Below are 19,356 nucleotides of genomic sequence, written 5' to 3'. Positions count from 1 at the left end.
TGAGACTCCCCCTGAGGACAGAGACTCTGACGGCAGCCAATTTTGGAGCTCGATCTACCTTGATGACACCTGCACTGGCAAGCACCATTTTGGAATCCTCCCTCTGGCCTAACAGGTGCTGGAGCTTATGCTGCCCACCAGCGGGCCCACAGCCACTGCAAGAGACAGAACCTCATAGCCAACTGAGCCAAAGGCAAACCCCAACTACCAGCATGCCCAAAGTAATAGATCCCACCACAACAAATAAACCCATGCAGCCCACATATGGGGCACCCCTAAAGCATATCATTATGGTGACCACAAGAAAGCATGCTGATGGGCCCCAAAGGACATCTCCTATATAAGGCCACTTCTCCAACATCAGGAGACATAACCACCTACCTAATACATATAAATAAACACAAAGAATTGGACAAAATGAGGAGACAGAGGAATATGCTCCAAATGAAGGAACAAGACAAAAACCTCAGAAAAAGAATAAAGTGGAGATAAGCAATCTACCTGCCTGATTAATGATGGTCATGATTAAAGATGCTCACCAGGGCTTCCCTGGTGGCGCAGTGGTTGAGAGTCCGCCTGCCGATGCAGGGGACATGGGTTCGTGCCCCAATCCGGGAGGATCCCACATGCCGCGGAGCGGCTGGGCCCGTGAGCCATGGCCGCTGAGCCTGCGCGTCCAGAGCCTGTGCTCCGCAGCGGGAGAGGCCACAGCAGTGAGAGGCCCGCATACCGCAAAAAAAAAAAAAAAAAAAAAAAAAGATGCTCACCAAAGTTAGGAGAAGAATGGATGAACACAGTGAGAATTTCAACAGAGTTAGAAAGCATAAAGCAGTACCAAACAGAGCTGAAGAATACAATAACTGAAATAAAAAAATACACTAGGAGGAATCAACAGTAGATAGATGATACAGAGGAATGGGTCAACAAACAGGAAGACAGAGTGGTAGAAATCACCCAAGTTGAACAGGAAAAACAAAAAGAAGTTAACAAAATGAACCCAGTTTAAGAGACCTCAGGGACAACCTCAACCATACTAACATTCACATTATAGGGGTCCAAAAAGGGGTAGAAAACTTATCTGAAGAAATAAGAGATGAAAACTTCCCTAACTTGGAAAGGAAACAGATATCCAGGTTCAAGAAGGACAGAGTCCCCAACAAGATGAATCCAAACCAAGACATATTATAATTAAAACGACAAAAATTAAATATAGAGAATCTTAAAATCAGCAAGGGAAAAAAATTAGTTACATACAAGCAAATTCCCATAAGGCTATTAGCTGACTTTTCAGCAGAAACTGCAAGCCAGAGGGAGTGGTATGATACATTCAAAGCAATGAAAGGAAAAACCTAAAACCAAGAACATTTTACCTGGCATATTATTCAGATGTAAAAGACAAATAAAGAATTTTATAGATAAGCAAAAATTAGAAGAGTTCATCAGTAAACTAGTCTTACATAAAATGTTTAAAGGGGCTCTTCTAAGCAGAAAAGGTTACAACTAGAAATATGACAATTATGAAAGACAAAAATCTCATTGGTAAAGGCAAATATACAGTAGAGGTGGTATATCAACCAAGTATAAAGCTAGTAGGAAGGTTAAAAGACAAAAATAGTAAACTTATGTATATCCACAATAACTAGTTAAGGGACACACAAAACCAAAAGATGTACAATACAATGTCAAAAACATTAAACATGGAGGGTGGGTAAAAATATAGGGTTGTTAGAATGCATTCAAACTTAAGAGATCAATTTAGAATAATCATATATAAGATATTCATCAAGTCACAAGAAGAAAAGAACAATAAAAAACTGAAAAAAATTCACAAAATGGCAATAAGCACATATCTATCAATAATTACTTTAAATGCAAGTGGACCAAATGCTGCAATCAAAAGACACAGACTGGCTGAATGGATACAAAACAAGACCCATATATATGCTGCCTATAAGAGACTCACTTCAGATCTAAAGACACACAAAGATTGAAAGTGAGGGGATGGAAAAAGGTATTCCAGGCAAGTGGAAACTAAAAGAAATTTAGGGTAGCAATACTTAGACAGAAGACTTTAAAACAAAGACTGTAACAAGAGACAAAAAAGGACATTAAAGAATGGTTGAGGGATCTATCCAACAAGAAGTTATAGCAACTGTAAATAAATATGCACCCAACATAGGAGCACTTACATACATGAAGCAAATATTAACAAACAGAGAGGGATAAAATGACAATACTACAATAATAGTAGGGGACTCTACATTAGGGGGACTCTGCCCTGGTCTGGGAAGATCCCACATGCCGCGGAGCAGCTGGGCCTGTGAGCCATGGCCACTGAGCCTGCGTGTCCGGAGCCTGTGCTCCGCAACGGGAGAGGCCACAACAGTGAGAGGCCTGCACACTGCAAAAAAAAAAAAAAAAAAAAAATCCTCAACAAAATACTAGGAAAGTGAATTCAGCAGTACATTAAAATGATCATACACCATGATCAAGTGGGATTTATCCACAAATCAATATCCACAAATCAATCTATGTGATACACCACATTAACAAATTGAAGAATAAAAATCATATGATTATCTCAATAGATGAAGAAAAAGCTTTGGACAAAATTCAACATCAATTTTATGATAAACACTCTCAACAATGTAGGCATACAAGGAACATACCTCAACATAACAAAGGCCATATATGACAAACCCACTGCCAACATCATACTCAATGACGAAAAGCTGAAATCATTTCCTCTAAGATCAGGAATAAGACAAGGATGCCCACTCTCACCACTTTTACTCAACATAGTATTGGAAGTCCTAGCCACAGCAATCAGACAAGAAAAAGAAATAAAAAGAATCCAAATTGGAAAGGAGGAAGTAAAACTGTCACTGTTTACAGATGACATGATACTATATATAGAAAATTCTAAAGATGGCACCCCAAAACTAGTAGAACTCATCAATAAATTCAGTAAAGTTGCAGGATACAAAATTAATATACAGAAATCTGTGGCATTTCTATACACTAATAATGAACTATTGTAAAGAGAAATTAAGAAAACAATCTCATTTACAATTGCATCAAAAAGAATAAAATTCCTAGGAGTAAATCTAACCACTGAGATAAAAGACTTGTACTCTGAAAACTATCAAACATTGATGAAAGAAACTGAAAAGGATACAAACAAATGGAAAGATACACTGTACTCATGAATTGGAAGAATTAATATTGTTAAAGTGACTATACTACCCTATGTAATCTACAGACTCAGTGCAATCCCAATGGCATTTTTCACAGAACTAGAACAAACAATTCTAAAATTTGTGTGGAAACACAAAAGACCTCTAATAGCCAAAGTGACCTTGAGAAAGAACAATGCTGGAGGTATCACAATCCCTGGTTTCAAACTACACTACGAAGTTACAATAATCAAAACAGTATGGTACTGGCCGAAAAACAGACACATAGATCAATGGAACAGAATAGAGACCCCAGAAATAAACCAAAGTTCATATGGTCAATTAATCTAAAACAAAGGAGCAAAAATATACAACTGGGAAAAGACAGACTCTTAAATAAATGTTGTTGGGAAAACTGGACAGCTACATGCAAAATCATCAAACTGGACTACTTTTTCACACCATATACAAAAATAAACTCAAGATGGATTAAAGACTTAAATGTAAGACCTGAAACCATAAAAGTCCTTTTTAAAAAACTCCATAGTCAGTAATTTCTTTGACATTGGATTTAACAATATATTTTTTTGATCTGTCTCCTCAGGCAAACAAAAAAAAAAGCAAAAATAAACAAATGGGACAATATCAAACTAAAAGCTTTCTCTTAGTGAAAGTAATCACCAATAAAATGAAAAGGCAGCCTACTGAGTGTATGAAGGTATTTGCAACTGATATATGTGATAATGGGTAACACCTGAAATACACAAAGAACCCATACAACTCAACATCAAACAAACCAGCAACCTGATTCAAAAATGGGCAGAGGGGGCTTCCCTGGTGGCACAGTGGTTGGGGGTCCGGGGGCGCGGGTTCGTGCCCCGGTCCGGGAGGATCCCGCGTGCCGTGGAGCGGATAGGCCTGTGGGCCATGGCCGCTGGGCCTGCACGTCCAGAGCCTGTGCTCCGCGACGGGGGAGGCCGCGGCAGTGAGAGGCCCGCATACCGCCAAAAAAAAAAAAAAAAATGGGCAGAGGACCTGAACAGACATTTTTCCAAAGGAGGTATGCAGCAAATGGCCAACAGACATATGAAAAGATGCTCAACATCTCAAATCATCAGGGAAATGCAAATCAAAACCACAATGAGATACCATCTCACACCTGTCAGAATGGCCATCATCCAAAAAAGACAACAAATAACAAATGTTGGCAAAGATATGGTGGAAAAGGAACCCTGTGCACTGTAAGTTGATGCAGCCACTATGGAAAACAGTATGCAGTTTCCTCAACAAATTAAAAATAAAACTACCATATGATCCAGAAGTTTCACTTCTGGGTATTTTCCCAAAGAAAACCAAAACACTAATTCCAAAAGATATACGCACCCCAATGTTCATTGCAGCATCATTTAAAATAGCCAAGATATGGAAGCAACCTAAGTGTCCATGGATGGATGAATGGATAAAGATGTGATACACACACACACACACACACACACACACACACACACACACACTGGAATATTACTCAGCCATTAAAAATGAAATCTTGCCATTTGTGACAACATGGATGACTCTAGAGGGCATTTTGCTAAGTGAAATAAATCAGACAGGAGAAGAAAAATACTGTCTGATCTCACTTATATGTGGACTCTAAAAAACAAAACAAACAAACAAAGCCAAATGAAAACAGACTCATAGATACAGAGAATAGATGGATGGTTGCTAGAGCAGAGGCAGGTGGAGGGTTGGGTGAAACAGGTGAAGGGAATTAACAGTATAAATCTCTAGTTATAAAATGAATAACCCACAGGGATATAATATACAGCATAAGGAATATGATCAATAATATTGTAGTAACTTTGAATGGGGACAGATGGTACTTGACTTACCGTGGTGTTCATTTTGTAATGTATATGCAAATGTCAAATTACAATGTAGTATACCTGAAACTAACACAATATTTTACATCAACTATATTTAAATTTTTAAAAAGATAACTTCTTTTCAAAAAACTTTTAGTTGCTTACAACAGAGGGCCTACAGAATCTGTATCAAAATGAAATACAAAAACTTACCATGTTAGACCTGTGGCAGGTTCGGACATGAAGAGGAAGCTGCTTGCTTTCCAGAGTTCTCTGAAAAAGCAAAAGAATGTCCATGATATCTAGTAGTTGACTCCAAGGGAGCTTAAAAAGACAAAAGGAGGCTTCTTTATGAAAGGGTTAAGTGCTATCATCAGGAATACAGGTAGGAGTGCAGGAATAAAATTTGAATAAATAAATAAATGGCAAGAAAAACTGGCAGAGACTATGCATCTTTGAACTTCAAATTAACATTTGTCATAAGCTTCAAAAGAGTCCTAAATTCTTCACTGTCCAAAACCTCCTGGCCATCACTAAAACACTTCATATAGATGGTGAAGTAATATATTTCACAGGTTCTGAAACACTTAGAAGACCAAGAAAGAACAAACTATCCTGATCTTTAAGTAAATATGGCATCATCTGCAAGGAGAACATAATCAGATTTATTTGATGGTCAAACCCTTCAGAGCTGCAAATAATTTACTGTGTTTTATTCAATTTATTTTCTGCATATTTTGAAAAGAAGAAAATAGTACACTGGCGTGTGTGTGTGTTTGTGCTTCTGTGTCTATGTGGAAAATAGCAAGGTTGGCTAACGAAAGAAGAGCATAAAAGACTTTTTTGCAAAACCAACTGAAGGTATCTACAGTGACTACTTTAAAAGTATGACCACCTTTAAAATTTTTTTTTAACAGTTTAAAACATTACGAAAGAGAAAGAAAATTCAGACCAAGGGAAAAAGAGATAATGTAAGCATGCCAACTCTGAGAATTGTCAGAGTTGCCATGGTTATTTCAAATCTGCTTTGAGCTTCCTAGCAGCCAGGACAATGCGCTCATTAATTACAAAGCTTTGTTACTGGAATAAGGAAATATTCTAGTTCCTCAGAAAAAGAAAGGCTTTCCTTGATTTTAAATTCCAAAGGTATTTCTCATGTGAAGAAGAAGAATATGCTATAATATAGTATATACTATCTTCAATTGGATTTTTATTGTTAACATCAAATGATTGTTTAAAGCACTGCTGCTTAGTGAAGGCATTTCTGGGAGGGCTAAGGAATCCCCACTAAGCATACAGCCCTCCCATGCTCTAGAAATATCACTGTTCTCTGGAGAACACATTAGGATCTTCATGGTACACCTAAGTGAATATATTTTTCCACTTGATTGTATCCTGTCACATAAACATAATGAATAGAATCAACTGCCACAAAATTCATTGATTAGTTTTTTAGATGAACACAGGAACTAAGGCTCTGAAAGTTGGAAAGGATTTTAGAGAGCTCTTGGTCCAATAATAAATTATAGCAGCTAATGTCACAAAAGGCATCTCTGACAATTAGTAAAGGAACTTGGCATGCAGGCTGGACAGTTGTTTTATTATGTTATGCTGAAAACTACTGGACTGTAATTTCCACCTGCTTTTAAAGTCTGTCCTCCAGATCAACTGAGCAGCTCTCAAGTATAAGAAGACACTTTTGCTTTACCACTTCCGTCTTACCTTCCCTAAGCTAAACATCTGCAGTTTATGCTATTCGTCCATTTAAAATGATGCTGATTACTTTAAAAGTCATATAACACTTTAAATTTTTTTCAGTGCTTTGTATACATGACCTCATTTTTACCCTTATGAGATATCTCTGAATGCTCTACAACAGGTATTTTAATCATGAGAACACTAACTGGCCCCTAGATCATACCACTGGTTTATGGCAGAATGTAGACTAGAAGCTTGGTCTCTTCATTTTCTTCCTATCTCTGTGTTTAAACGATCATTTATAAACTACACTGAACACTCATTAACCGCAGTGAATATTCAAGAGAAGAAAGCTCTGAAGACATTTTACTCATGTTAAGAAAATAATCAGGAAGATTATTTTGGTAACTAATACTTGTAAATTTACAATTTTTCCAAGTGTTAAGAATTTTATATAGGTGTTTGGAACTTCTGAAAGAGATATTTTTAAAGTTTTTCCTCTCGTTTTTAGCTAAAATTTTGACGAAACTATAGGTCTGAGTTCAGGTTCAGGTTTAGGTTTGAGTTCAGGTTTAAGTTTGCTGATTATCCCAACCATAAGATAATAAAACTAATATAAACCCTCTGGTTTTCCAAATAAAAATAGAATTCTTTGAGTAATAAAAATGTGTGAAGGTTCTAGGACTTTATGTAATTCAGTCAGTTCAGATACCATTTTCCTGCTGTTTTTTTTCCCTATATTCATCTTCATCCACTCAATTATTGAGTTCCTGGGCATCTTCTGCTTTCCCTTTTGTGTTCCTAGCAAGAATTATCGGAATTCAAACATTTTCCCTTAAACAGCAACAACAAAAATCCACTGAACACATAAAACTTCACCTGTTGGGGTAAAATCCTCAAGGGCCCTAGAACTATATATACACGGTACTCAATTAAAGACACAGAAGCAGCAGTAGTTAATGGTCTGTAATTAAAATCTCAGCTTTAACATGTGCCTCCAGGGGCATTTCAACAAAGTCCAACTTAAAGAACTTTCACTGTGCCAAGGAGGTGCTCTACTAAGCACGAGCACATTGGAAAGTCAAGTGGTGAGAGCCCACCCTCATCCACTGTAAGGCCGTGTGCATCGCTGCGGGAACTCCCGGAGCGCAAGCTGACACTGCAGCGACAGGGTGGAAGGAGAACTGAAGAGGCTCTGCACTTCTATGGACATGGAGCACAAACCTCTGATGATGTGATGAACTGGGACCCACAGCAGTTTGAACTACTGGAAATACTAGTCTGATTGCACATTGTTTAAGTAGAATGAGCCTGCTCTTTAGTGTATTTTTTTCCTTTCCAAATGTCCATTTGAGACATTTTCCTAAGGAACAAACTAAATGGCCAGCAGAATATAGAAAACGAAAACTAGTCAAAATGGCCACAGAGAGAAGCAGACTCGGAAGCTACGTGTGAAATTTAGATCAACCAGCCTCTCCTCGGGATACTGACCCAGCCACCAGCCAGGCCCACTTCCAGTGTTTAGTCTTGCAGGCAATCCCCTGTCGTTGGGCACCAGTAATTCAAGTTACCATGCTACCAAAACATTGTCATGCTTTCTTTCTAGAAGCAACAAAATCATATATATATATATATATATATATGGCCGTGCAGTGTGGCACGCAGGATCTTAGTTCCCTAACCAGGGATCAAACCCGTGCCCTCTGCAGTGGAAGCGCCAGAGCCTTAACCACCAGACTGCCAGGGAAGTCCCAACAGAATCGTTGAAACGGAGCAGGCTTTAGAGGGAAATAGTCTGCTTTTATGCTAGGTTCGCCCACCTATAGGGAGAGGATATTTATTCCAGGCTCCTGGTGTTTTTCCTTGCATCTAGAGAGACCTCAGCTCACGTAACATTCCCAACCTCTTTACTCTTTCACCACTCTGCCTCAGAGAATGAAAAGCAAATCATTTGAATGGTAAATTTGAGACGAGTAAATAGGGCTTGCTAAGCTCAGCCCCTGCCATGCTCTCCTTCCTTGAGGAATGGCCACGGTAATGCCCATATTCATGTCTTATCTTCCATGTTGGAAATTTTCCAAGGGGAGGGCCCCAAGGGAGGAAACATGTCCACCTGGCCTGGCCCGATAGACCGGTCTGTTTCTGAGCAGCAGCACTGGGAAGCCCACAGTTGCTGCACTCCTAAGCCACATCATCCCTCCCAGCCTTAATCAGTAACAGGTATGGTACTCTGATCTCCATCTTTCTCCTTGTCTATCTCTTAAGTGGCTTAGAACTCAGGACCATTTTTTAACTGTGCTGACCCTGCAAAGCTATTTTACTATAGTCTTCATTATCCACTCATATTTGTCAAGTTTTTGAACATCTTGTTCCTCTTCTGTATGTTATTTTACCTACCTGGCAGGAATGTGAATGTAAAGTGCCTAGCACAGGGCTTGGCATTCAATTAAAGTTTACCTTCCTTTGCTTTTTTAAATTTTAACTTAGTCATCACCTGTTGTCTTGATTCCTTCTTCCCTTTAATTTCCTCCAATAAACTGGCTTCTTCTGTCTCGCATCATTGTCTTCCACACTTTCTTATTTCTTCTTTCTGTCTCTAGACACTGTCCTAAATTTAGTTCTTAAAGCGTGGTCCCAGAACCAGTAGCGTCAGCATCTTTTGGGAATTTGGTGGAAAGGAAACTCTCAGGCCCTATCCCAGATCTACTGAATCAGAAACTGTTGGTGGGGGGCTAGCAATTTGTTTTTTGTTTTTTTGCGGTATGCGGGCCTCTCACTGTTGTGGCCTCTCCCGTTGCGGAGCACAGGCTCCGGACGCGCAGGCTCAGCGGCCATGGCTCACGGTCCCAGCCGCTCCGCGGCATGTGGGATCTTCCCGGACCGGGGCACGAACCCACGTACCCTGCATCAGCAGGCAGACTCTCAACCACTGCACCACCAGGGAAGCCCCGCAATTTGTATTTTTACAAGCCCTCAGGTATTTCTGATGCATGGTCAAGGTTCAGAAGCAGAGGCCAACATCATTCAGTTTCTGCGCTGTTCCATGATTTATCTCTGCCCAGATTCTTTTCTTTTTGTGCCTTACTCTCTTTGTGATTACCAACCATTTTGTTTGGTATCATTATCAATTGTTTCATACCTGAAAGCCCTGATACCCTCCATCTCCATCCAGAAAGGGGGGAAAAGGGTGACCATTTGGCCCTCAAATGATTTAAAATTAGGATCTATGGGTCTCTTTTATACAGATTTTTTTTGTCCACCCCAAATTATTATACCTAACTTATTGAAAATTTGGGCAACTCAGTTTGTTTTAATTTAGTTTACCAAGTTTTCATTTTCAAAGCCAGTGTATAACATAAACCCACTCACACATCTGCAAGCCTTTGCTCTGTGTTTTGTTTTTAACGGGTAAATAGAAAATCTCCTACCACAGGAAACTACAGGTAGCACTGAAAAAAAACTGGTTTTCACAGCACTGGTTTCCGAACAACTTGAAAAGCATCAAGCAATTCAATTATCCTAAAATTGTCATCCAATTTGCTTCTCTGTGGGAAAGCTAGTATTCTTATGTCATGAAGACCAATAAATTATTTGCTTTCTGGAATGTGTGAATATTTTCCTTCTTACCACTGCTGAATCTCTGAAAGAATATCTAGGGGCAGCAAGGAGGGGATGGGGATTGGGACCAGGAGCCAGGGGAGAAGAGGTAAAATGGGAGCTGAGAAAAAAAAAAAAAAGATGTTTTTCATTTCAATTGACCCCCAAATGTCACTATTTTATTTGATGAATAAGTTTTAAAATGATCCTTTAGTAAATTTTAGCTAAGTCTAGGTACTTCAAATAATTGAATGGTTCAGGTACTTATTAACTTCCCTCCTTCCATTCCTCAAATGTTGATGCAAATTAATTTTCAATCAACCAAATTTATAGACATTCATGAGTCTATAATAAATTAGTGTTAATGTGCAACATTTTGGGGAAATGTCATTCTTTCTCATGCCATTCATTAGGACGCATTTTGAGGGGAAGCAAGTCATTCACTTAAGTTGTAATGAAAAGCATTTAGTATTTATTAGTGTGTAGGAGTCTTGTTCTCAAAGGAGCATTTCACAGCTATTATTCATTCAATCTCGGTTTCCCTGGGAGGGAGGGAAAGTGTGCCCAGTGAGCCAGTCAATGAGTTGAGTCATTGTTCAGCTCCATTCCAAAGGACTACTCAGTTTCAATTAAACCCCTTAGGTTCAAGTTAAGATTCTTGACTTGAAGTTAAGATTCTTGACTTGAGGTTAAGTTAAGACTTGAAGTTCAAGTTAAGATTCAAGTTAAGGTTCAAGTTAAGATTCTCTGGCTAAGGCTTTTCTCTGTGATCTACTCCCACTGCAAACAGCTCAGACATCACGTATCTGGTCTCTGATCACCTTCCACCTACAAGACCCTGGGATGCATACATGGACAAGAAACCTTGAGGAACAAGAGCCTTCCAGGATAAAGCAGCTGCATCTTCAAATTTCTTCTGAGATTCCCATAGTCCCCATGACAGCCAGATCTTACATCTTATTTTCAATATTCCAAGATCTTTCATTTGGTGATAGTGATGATAGAAGTCCTCCTTTCTGATTTTATCTTCATTGATTTCTATCTTTTGTGCTTCCTTCACCTTACAGAAATGACACTTCAGTCTCATTTCTTTCTTAAGTCTTCTTTCTAATCCTAGCTGGTCAAGTTCCCTCTGGTTTCCCTTGCTCTACCAACCAGTCTGGACTCCAGGACAAGTTGTTTCAACACTGTCTTCTTGAACAGTCATTCCACGTGTTACCTTTTCTGGAGTCTTTCATGTTAATCTTAGCCTCTTTCAACTTCTTTTCCATCTCCACACCTAAGCTACCAAACTTTTGGGAAAGACTCCAAAACCATATCAAATATTTTTCCTCAGCAGTCCTTTCAGATACTCCAGTGGACTTTGTACAGCTTCACACACGATGGTTACTGGTTTACCCTCCTGAAATGCCCCGTTGTTATTCCAGCTTCCTTAGTCTATGTAGTTAACTTTGCCACTTAATATTATCATGCCCTTTTTGGCCTCCCTCTTCAAATTTTCTTTGTGTGTCCACTCTTTTCTTCCTCATTGTTTCAGAGGGAGCTGTGCCACTTCTATATTCAGCTTAGGCATCCCTTCAACCTTTTCTCCATTCCTTTCCTCAGCTCTCTGTCTCCTCTCTTCATCTCCATCTCTTGAATGCTTCTGTTAGGCCTACAAACACTCTCAGTATTCTATGAAAGACAACAAGCAAGCAAGCAGACAAATGTTGGTCTCCTTTCCAGGGCAAATCTGTTTGCTCCTGGACCTCTTGAAAACCGGCAAATGCCGCAATGTTTCATAGAATGGGCCACCAATGACCTCTAGTCACCAAATCCAATGAACTGTTTCATATCCAGTTTACCTGATCTCTCTGATATGTCTGCTGTCACCAACTCACTCCTTGCTTGGCTTTTGGGAGACCCACTGTGTTCTACCTGTGCCTTCTTTCCTCCCTTCAGGGATTCCTTCCTCTCCCAACTTATCAAAGTCATCTTCCACAGGTGCTTTCTCCAGTCCTCTTTTCTCGAATCTCTTCTTGACTTCCTCAACTCCCACATTTTAAACTACTGCTTCTTGTGGATCATTCCAAAAATCTAAATTCCAACTGCCATTGGACATTTCTACCTTGAACATTCTAGAGGAAGGTTTGCAAAACGAATTCTATAAAGGACAGCTAGTAAATGTGTTAGGCTTTGCAGTCTGTACAGTCCCTGTCATGACTGCTGAACTCTCGCTGTTGTGGTGTGAAAGCAGTCACGACACATAAATGGAAGGGCATGTCTGTGTTTCAATAAAACTTTATGTATAGACACTAATATTTGAATTTCATAAAATTTTCATGTATTATGAAATACTCTTCTTCTTCAGAATTTAAAAAAATCATTTAAAAATGGAGAAGTCTTTCTTAGCTCTTAATAAAACAGGCAGCAGGCTGGATTTGGCCCTCCAACCGGCTGACCCATCCCAGAGGCATTGCCACAGTCACATGTTCCTCAGCCATTTACTCCTCCCTCCCCATTGTGATACTGTTTCCTCTTTAAGGCTGTCTTTATTTTTGCTTTAAGTGAAGAGTTGTGTGCCGTGTAATTTCCTGCAGGTACAGACTTCTTCTAGAGTGGGCTTAGGAAAAACAAATATTAATAAAGTATTCCCATGTCCAGATAAGGAAGTTGAGGCCCAGCTTGGATCTGTCGTAGACTTGAGTAGCACTAAAGCCAGCATTAGACGACTCTTTGGACCAAGACTCTAGATGAATTGTCACACAGCGGTCAGTTACTATAATGTGGGTTTATATATATACATATATATATATATTTTTTTTTTTTTTTAAAGCAACTTCAACTTTATTTATTTATTTATTTTATTTACTTTTTGGCTGTGTTGGGTCTTCGTTGCTGTGTGCAGGCTTTTTCTAGTTGTGGCGAGCGGGGGCTACTCTTCGTTGTGGTGCGCGGGCTTCTCATTGCAGTGGCTTCTCTTGTTGCAGAGCACAGGCTGTAGGTGCGCAGGCTTCAGTAGTTGCAGCACGTGGGCTCAGCAGTTGTGGCTCGCGGGCTCTACAGCGCAGGCTCAGTAGCTGTGCCGCACGGGCTTAGTTGCTCCACGGCATGTGGGATCTTCCCGGGCCAGGTATCGAACCCGTGTCCCCTGCACTGGCAGGCAGATTCTTAACCACTGCACCACCAGGGAAGTCCCTGTGGGTTTATATTTTTAAACACAGAAACCGAGAAGTAGAAAACCTAAGAACCTTGATTCTTTTCAGACCTATGATCCATACTGCATTCTATCCCATACTGCATTCTATCCATATTGCATTCTATCCCCCTTACAGAACGCTATAAGCACATTCTCTCGTCAGTCTGACGGCTGGTTATGTCAGGCAGCCAGGAACTGGTGGAAGAGGGGAAGCAATGTTTACTAGAGCGAAGTTCCACAGATGTCCGTTTAAGGTTGAAGTAGACGTCATCATATGAGTAAAGAAGATCTAGATAACAATGATCATAATCTTGATACTGGCAGACAGAGTTAAAAGTCCAGTATTGCATTTAAAGAAAAAAAAAGTGGGACTTCACTGGCGATCCAGTGGTTAAGACTCCCCGCTTCGACTGCAGGGGGCGTGGGTTTGATCCCAGGAACTAAGATCTTGCAAGTTGTGCAGCGTGGCCAAACAAAACAAAAGAAAATTTTTAAAAAATAAAGTGAGATGAATTTGCTACTACTTAAAAATATGTACAGAGGGGCTTCCCTGGTGGCGCAGTGGTTGAGAGTCCGCCTGCCGATGCAGGGGACGCGGGTTCGTGCCCCGGTCTGGGAAGATCCCACATGCCACGGAGCGGCTGGGCCGGTGAGCCGTGGCCAGTGAGCCTGCGCTTCCGGAGCCTGTGCTCCGCAACGGGAGAGGCCACAACAGTGAGAGGCCCGTGTACCGCAAAAAAAAAAAAAAAAAAAAAAAATGTACAGAGAGAATGGATTATTTTCCTGTAGCTAATGCCTATTTTATCCTCTTAAATGTTTTGTCTCAGAATTCACCCAGAGTTCTGAGTTCTACGAAGAATACTGTAATATTCACTTAGTTTTTTAAATGTTATTAAGGTCGTAGATTCTTTCATAACCCCTTTTCCTACCTCTCCCATTTTAGGATTTTGAGGAATGAATTCATCCCTACGTCGTTCAGGGATTAGATGTTTGTTTTTTTAGCCATGGGCCAATTTGGCACTATTTAACTTTCATATTTTAGATTATCTTGTTAATATATATTCTAATGGAAGAACTTAACGAAAAACCTAAGTTACAAATGTTACTTTACTTTGTGAGAAAAACAAAGCAACCAACAAATACACAAAAATATTCAGCAAAGAAGTACCATTAGATACGACACCAACTGTGGTATAAAAAAAATAAACCATGAATATGTGTGTGATTCTACCCTCATTCCAATTTATAATTTTTGTTTGAAATTCAATGATGTTAACCTTGCTTTATTCTTCTTTCATTATTGTATTATAAAGTGACCCTGGAAGAATTTTGTTTCTTGAGACTGCATTTGATCATAAGCAGAATTTGGCCCTAATTAAAATGGGATTATTATGGGATACTATATCAAAGAAATGTGCTTCTGAGGTGGGTATTCTTTTACTTGTTTTCCTTTAATAGATATAATGCAGGCCAGAACATATTACCCCTTTCAAATAACAACTCTTTGGAAAACATGTCTGGCTTTGGTAAACAGACTTTTATGTTTGAATGGAGGATTAAATTCACCTTATCCATTTCTTAATATATAGAGAAATACACTAGCAGAATCAAAAAAAGTGTCTAGTTTTGTTTTTGGAAGAAAATTACTTTTTGCTTATGTAGTTTTTGATTATTCAGTATATTTTGGTAAAATACTTTACAATAGGACATCTTGTAAAATAATTTTTGTAGTAGTTTTACAGAGTAGGCTAAGCTGCTGTAAGAAAAAGCGCCCCAAAATGCAGTGGCTCGAAGCACAGTGAACTGTGTTTGTCTCCCAGGTAACAGTGCAAGACAAGTGTCCCAGCTTGGTGGGCAGTTCTGCTCCAGCCAGTCACTGGGGACCCAGGCTGGCAATAACTCTGCCATCCACAGCTGGCTTGCAGGGTTGCTCTGGTCTAGGTGGCTACGTGGGGGAAAGAGAGGGAGTCTCAGGCCAGGGAGATCCTCTTAAGCAGATGAGGCAGAAGTTCCTCGAATCACTTGTACTCGTATTCCATTGGCAAGTATCCACTCCCATGGCCACACCTAGCTACAAGGCAGACTGGAAAATACAGTCTCTCCATGTGCCCAGGAAGAGGGGAAAAACAGAAACGGTGTACAACTGCAGTCTCCGCATATCTCTGGTTATGAAAAATTATGAATTACCAACAACATGCATTTCAAGGTCTCTAGAACGTTATACAAAACACAATAAAATGTAAGAAATAAACAGGTTAATTTTTTTCTATTATGAAAATATTCAACAAGGTAAAAACCAAGTCAGCTCTTTGATTTTATGTCACCACGTCAAAAAGATTTTTTTTTGTACCAAACACAGAGAGGAAATACCCAACTTAAAATAAATCATGCTCTAAAAGCTGCGAATTCATTTTCTCATGGAAACAATGTTCTAAAAATGGCCAGGTTCCAAAATTACTTCAAAAGGGCTCATTTACCTCCTGTGGTACATCTGCATTGAAAAGGCAGTGGAACGCAACACGGTAGTGTAGCACTCAAAACGTGAGCTAGAAATAATTTTTAAAAATATTTATGGAAATTAATTTTAATTAGAGAAGGACGAGGTGAGGGCCGTGAGGAGTGGGAAATGAATACTTTAATGAAAAGTCAAAGCGAACTTTCAGATGTATTCTGGCAGTGGTTCTTCAGCTTGAAAACACACCAAAATGTGTTTTCCTCCTTTGAGGTTAATCATAAGCAAAATGAATATGCTTATCAGCCATGCATTACAGGTAGAGTTTTGGAACAAAATGGGAGGGAGAATATAATGAACAGAGGTGTAGGAGGAGAGAAGTCTATAAGGTAACCAAGAAAGAGAAGGGAAGGGAGGAAAAATCTCACATGCTCCTGTCTCTAGTCTACAAGGTATAAAGAAAGAGCTAAACAGAGGAAAAGACAAAGATGAGGGTGGAAGACAGGATCCAAAACTGACATAGGCATGATCTCTCAGGGGGGAAAGATGGGGACAACTTGGGATTGAGTCTTCCCTGACCCCATCTCCAGGAATTTGATTACTGCCTGCGGTGAGGGTCTCACATTAGAAGAGGCAGCATGCAAGCAACCATGGCTAGAGAAAGAATGTTCATGATCTAAGAGGAATTTAGGGAGTGACTGACTTCTATTTCATTTTTTGTTAATTGGCACAAGGAGAGTTCGTGGCTTAAAATTAAGAAAAGGAAAACATATCAAAATGAAAATTAGAAGAATCTTCATGGCAGAAAAGATACATCTGAACAGGGCCCTGATGAAGACACTCCTTTGCACCTTTGAAGTACACATTTGTTTTCTTCTTTCTAGCTGTTCTATTTCACTACAACTTAATAGTTCCCCTACCGCGTACAACGTGACTTCTGAAATGCTTGATCTTGAGTAAAACGGCAAGTTTGAGCAGCTTGATCCAGGGGTAAGTCCTGTGTCTTTTCCCCGTGAGGCTGACTGACGGCTCACAGCCCACTGACTGCGGAGCTCACCAAGGGATGTGGTTTCTCTCGCTTGACAACCACACGTACTATAATCAGAGACATGACATGGGGCTCCTCTGAAATTGCCTCGAATTGCCTTCCAAGCAGTACTTGGTCTAACAGTGGCTCTGGCAATAAGGAACCATCACCATGGGTATCGAAAGCCCACCCAGCCTTTTTGAAGCCTGAGTATGAAAAAATGATTTCTTTAACTTCTGAAAATGAAAGCACCATTTGAAAATAAATACAAATTCTCACACTGGCTGCAAACTATTTAATCAAATGCCTTTTGTGGTTTCAGAGAATATGAAGACAACCCTAAACATGTTGACACAATTTCACAAATTTCTCTTATCCCAGCTTCCTGTTGTCTTAAGTATTTTGCAGAGAGATACAAGTTTATGAGACAAGGAATTGAAATAAAGTTTAATAAATACAGGTGTTTGTTTGTATTCCATCTTGAGTCTTAACTCTGAGCCTAATTGGCTGCGTTATCTTGAGCAGGTCCTCAGACATCTCTGGATCTGATTTCTCAACCGGAAATCGAAGGGATTCAATGAGATGAGCTCTAAGACCCCTTGGCTTGACAGGCAGTAATTCAAGTTTTTTTCAGCTTCAGCTTTGCCGTGACAGGGGACTTTACTGGGTTTTGGGAAGATGGAGCTACTGCTTCACGCCTATGCAATACTGCCCTGAACAGACATGTCATAGCTGCTCTGGTTCCTTCTGACACAGGCTGCTTGGATGGGCGTGAAGCCAGTGAAATTCCAGCACTAAAGACTTTTCGAAAAGCTGCCATGTGACTCTTAAGGTTTTCCACTATAACGTGAAGACCCTCAGCCAACTTTACAAAGTGATGAACAGGCATTCGCAGTCAACACAAAGAAACCCTTCAACCACGGCTCAGCCCCTCCCTGCCACTAGAGCTCTCACTCAGAACGCTAATGCCAAAATACTGGTTTACCAGTATTTTTCATTTGCAGTAATAACCTCTGAGTGAGGAGGTTTATCAGCAGGATGGACCCAAAACAAAAACAAATAAGTGCATGAAGAAACTTTTCTGTCTCACATTGGCCCGCCTGGTACCGGTGCTCATTTCTGAATCATCACCAGGGCATCAGTGCCCTCCCTCCCGCTCCTGAGAAGCTAGGTTTCTGGTCTCACACTTGACTCCCTGTCCCACCATGAGACAGATTCGGGAAAGCATCTCACTAAAAGATCAGGCCTCTGACCTGAAACTTCTGATTTCAATAGTAAGAGTAAGGATAAAGGCTACCTTGAACTGGGGCCTACTCTAGGTCAGATCACTCTATTTGTAAACATTCTTTTTCTTTTTTTTGGAATTTTATTTATTTTTTTATACAGCAGGTTCTTATTAGTTGCCTATTTTATACATATTAGTGTATGTAGGTCAATCCCAATCTCCCAGTTCATCCCACCACCACCACCACCGTCACCACCACAGGCAGAAACTGAGGCCCAGACAGATAAAATAAATTGCCCGAAGTCAGCCCCACCGGCCCCACCCTAGATGCTAATCCACTCACTTCACAGTTGACCTGGAGCCATCTACGGGGCGCTGTCCTCTGGGGTGGGTGAGAGTAGCCAGGAGGATGAAGAAGGGTTAGGAACTGACAACCAGCATTGGAAGACTTCAATCTATTTCATTCTCAAAGAGTCTATCCTTTTGATAGTTGCCCTCACTCAGGCTCGCGTCTCTGAAGGGAGCTCTGAAAAGTGCACTAATTTGCTTTTCATTTATCTAACAAAGACTCACTCAAGCGCCTCTTACATGCACAGTAACTACTGAACTGGCTGCTGGAGAGTAGGTCTGAAAGAAGAGGAGAGCATTCCAAGATGCTGCCCTCGCTCCAGGAGGATTAGAGTCCTGTAGGCGGCCTGTCAGATCTCTTTAAACCCATGTAACCTCCCAATGCATCTTCTCTTCTGCCTATGTTACCTTCTGCCGACATTAAGAAACTAGAATTATTAAATAATTCTAATTAATAAATAAATAAGATTTTCTCTCGATTTTAGAAATTTGAATTTTAATCATTCATGTGAATTTTTCACTATCTCTAAAATATACCCTAAGGATGTCCTTGAGTGCTCACAGGAAACTACTATTGGTTATGTGCAAAGGAGCTCTTCCCCCAAATCACCACTTTTCCCTTTTCCAACTCCAGCCTATCAGAAAAACAGAAATTAAAATCACCTGCCTTGACTGACACTGCCATGGGGTCTCCAACGGTTTCCTTTTTCTGCATAACACCCAGGCCTGGGGGTTGATTGCCAAGGGCTGGAATTTTAGCTCCCATATTTCATTTTGTCTTGCTTGTTTTGCT

At 40.1% G+C, this 19,356-nt stretch overlaps 1 protein-coding gene across 1 annotated transcript in view; it reads right to left on the bottom strand.

The window, feature by feature from the left end:
* Positions 1-19,356, bottom strand: part of LOC307060466 (uncharacterized protein) — a gene marked incomplete at its 5' end in the record, with an annotated part of 303,642 nt that overhangs the window by 273,844 nt on the left and 10,442 nt on the right. Inside the window, one exon of the mRNA XM_079714967.1 lies at positions 5,252-5,311. The remainder of the gene's footprint in view (positions 1-5,251; positions 5,312-19,356) is intronic.

This window comes from Hyperoodon ampullatus (genome assembly GCF_949752795.1).
Source record: "Hyperoodon ampullatus genome assembly, chromosome: 11".
NCBI lineage: Eukaryota > Metazoa > Chordata > Mammalia > Artiodactyla > Ziphiidae > Hyperoodon > Hyperoodon ampullatus.
This window is presented reverse-complemented; position numbering and strand designations above follow the sequence as displayed.